The sequence below is a fragment of the Tupaia chinensis genome, unplaced genomic scaffold (genome assembly GCF_000334495.1).
Source record: "Tupaia chinensis unplaced genomic scaffold, TupChi_1.0 Scaffold000688_1, whole genome shotgun sequence".
Taxonomy (NCBI): domain Eukaryota; kingdom Metazoa; phylum Chordata; class Mammalia; order Scandentia; family Tupaiidae; genus Tupaia; species Tupaia belangeri.
In genome coordinates, this window is record NW_006160211.1 from 1,127,734 (window position 1) to 1,131,452 (window position 3,719).

Consider the following 3,719-nt stretch of genomic DNA (forward strand, 5'->3'; position numbering starts at 1 on the left):
GAAAGAGTGGAAGTTCAGGGACCAGAACAGGATAAGGGAACCAGAGAGCGAAAGAAGGAGACTGGGAAAATAGATATTACTGTTAAGCACAGACTTTTTAATCAAATTGTGATGAGTAGGGCAGGACGGTGATCTTCTCATTAAACTGAAAGGCAGCAGTGTGTGATAGTTAGGGTTATATTTGGCTGTGTAAGACTGAAAACATCAAGTCAATAGAATCTCTTAAAATTTGACCTTTGGCTTGGCTGCATAGCCTAGTGGTTAAGGAAGCCAGATCTTACATGGCCGACGGCAGTTTAGTTCTTGGCCCCAACAGCTTGGAAAACATACTGAACATGTATGCACATGTGTCCAAAAACCCAACAGGATGGAGAAATGGAGGAGAAGGGATTGCAGTGTGACCACACCTCACTGTGGGAGGGTCCTCCCCACCTTTCACTAACTCTCTCTGGCAAATTGTATGTGCCCTGAAGCAATGAAAGATAATTGACTTGTATTTCTTCCTTTTATATAAGATGTCTGGAGATAAGCAATTCAGGACCAGTATGGCCTATCAACCAGTAGGGTTGATAGTCATTAGGAAAGCAGGCCCCCACTAATATGCTGTTCTATCTTTATTGTGTCTCTTCATGGTTCTTAGTGGCTGCTCGGCCTCCAACTAGCGCATTCAGACACCAGGCAGCAGAAAAGAGGTTCCTTAGAGACCCCACACATCTGTCTACATCTCATTGACCAAAGCTTAGCAAGGTGGCTATAAAATCTTTTTTTTTTTTTTCTGGCTAGCTATATACTTTGCAAAATCTTGTTACTAAGAAAACAAGGAATATTGGGGAATTAATGGGTGTGTGTGAAAGGAAGACAGTTACTATCTAAATTCTCCAACTTGTTCTTGGAAGAGAATGTCTGAAGCATAAATTCTCTATTAGAGACCCTTCCCTTCTAATTTATCTTCCACTGCATGGGAGTTGTTCTTGAGGTCTCAGCTTTGGTCTCATCCCATGAGGAACCTCCCCCCGATCTCTTACTCTGCATCGGCTTCCCCATTGCACCTTGTGTTTCTCCTTTAAAGCACTGCACCCTGTCCATGGCGAGGTGTCTGGAATTGTTTGTTTAACACTGTCTTGCCAGCAAATCCAACTATAAAGTCTACAAGGGCAGAGACACTCTACTTCCACTGTCTCCCAGAGTGTGACATCTAGTAGGCCCTCAGTAAATATTTAAATGACTCACTGCCAGTCCTTAAGATGCTATTGTAGGAAGACTCCAGAGTCAAAGTCATTTCCAATGAGACTTTCCTTCTTAAACCTGCTTCCCTGGCTGAGCCCAGGGCAAGACCGATTTTCCGGTGCTATACACCTGCCGGGATTGAGCAGCCCAAACGCCCATGGAAGGGATACAAGTCAGGGCTGTCTGACCAGTCTCTCCAAAGAGGACTCCCACGCCCACAGTAAACACTATTTTACAAAACCAGCTCTAGCCAGAAGTACACCCAGAGGGACAGGAGAACAGAAACTGCAGCAGTGTGGGTGGGTTTTAGATCTGAAAATGCAACCAGCTGCCTGGTGTTTGGGGAAGAAAAGTAGGTCGCCATCCCACCATCAGGCCAGTGCCATCCCCAGACCCTAAAGAGGTGGAAGAGCTGTTGTGATCTTTGCTATCACAGGCAGTGGGCCAATTTGGCCACGCTCAGCTTTGTGAGAACTATCTGCCCTGCCACATTCCCTTGTTCGCAAGACTTTCTAAAATCAGGGAAAGATCAGTATGGGCTGTTCAGCCTTTAGAGAATCTTCCAGAGGCCAGCTTTTAAAGAGGGAGTCCATTTTGACAGTGCTCAAGATAAAAAACTGGACCCAGAGTCCAGATGGCTCCCAAATTTGCCATTTTATACTTGTCCAAGTAGGGCTGGAGCACTCTGTTCTTTGGTAATAGATCACAGGATTTTAGCGGCAAGGGCCCTGTGAGACTCAGGTGTGCGTGCTGCTGTGACCACTCAGGAGAAATTCTACAGGGCTCCCTCCACTTCCCCAGCCTTAGAGAGATGAGACACCAAGACTGAGAAATGAAGAGTCATCTCTAAGTTGGCAGACAGGAAAAAAAAATTCACCCCCATGTCTGTGTCCCCCCGCATTCGCCATTTGATATTTAGTCATAACCATCTGGCCACACTTTAACCACTTCTCCTTCTGACAGAGAAGCTGAAAGTGGTCCTCACCCGGATATGATGTGGGGATTTTCTGAGGCAGGGCTGAGATGATTAGGTGCCGGGGTTGTCTCCTCCAGGTTTGTGAAAGCCAAGTATTGAATATTCAAGACTTTGATGTATTCCAGCTGTGAAACTATCAGTAACTTGAAGTTCACCATGATGGGAATATTTATACCATAGAAATTGGCCAGTGCTACAAATCTGAGTCTCTTTTCTTTTTTCTAGGGAGCCACTTTCTCAGCATACATTGCATTACTCATGTAGGAGGAGCTCTGAGGGGGCTGGAGAAGATCATGGTGGGAGCAGAGTTAAGGGTGTTTGGTACTTTCCCAGACATTTTAATAGTGTCATCCTTCTCAACTCTACATTGACTTAGGGTCAGCATTTTCTCTGTGGAAACACCTGTGGATTCATCTCCTACTCCATCAGTGATGATGGGAGATTTTAACTTCACTGCCCCTGTGCTAAAGGACTCTGAGAGTACTCCCTCCTAGAGCAACAGTGTGTGTGTGTGCATGTGTGTGTGCGTGTGAAAAAGAGGAGTGAGGAAATAGCTGAGAAGATGGATTTTTGTTTTTTAAGCCTTTTGTTTGTTTGTTTTTGTTTTGTTTTGTTTTCTTTTTTCTTTTCTTTTGCCATAGGGCATGTGCACTCTCCAAGGGAGATATTCTCCCTGCAGAAAGTGAAAGTGAGAAAGGGAAAGTGAGAAATCATTCCCAGGGGGTGTGGCCACATGCCCAGCATGTTTTTCAACAGGCCAACCAGGTCTGGGCCTTGAATTGTAGAGTTGGCCATGTGAGATCCAGTGCCTTAACCTCCAGGCCACCTGCTGGCCCCAAGAACCAGTCTTTCTTTCTTTTTTTTGAGGGCATGTGTGCTCACTAGAGAGACAAAAAGTGAGAAATCACCCCAGGGAATATGGCCATTCTTTCTCCATTCTTCTCTCAGAATTTGGGCATGCATGCACACACATCTGGTATGAGTTTTAAGCCATCAGGTGCAGGACTTGAACCACAGTCAGCCACATGGAAGTCCAGAGCCTCAACCACCACACCACCTGTTGGACCTAAGAACCAGTCTTATTAACAGCTCTGACTCTACTCCCTGGTTCTGCTGATGGCAGCCTGAAAACTGCACTGTGAGAACTACTCTGAAGAGGGTCCTAAGGAAGTGTTTCATAGGTAGTGGAGCTGACCTCTGTTTGGGTAGAATCTGTCTTCAGGACTCAGCCCCTGTGTTGCCACAGCTGTGGATTTTTATTTTTTCCTGGGGCAGGGGCGGGGAGAGGTTTTTGTTATAGGGCACGTGTGCTCACGAGAAAGACAGAGAGACAGAGAGATAGAAAGTGAGAAATAATCCCCCAGGGTGGATGGCCACGCCACAATCCCTTCTCCTCCATTCTCCTCTTGGGATCTTGGGCATGCAGGCACACATGCCTGGCATGAATTTAGCTACCGGGTCCAGGACTCGAACTGTGGTCAACTACATGAGAGTCCAGCAATATAGCGATTACGCC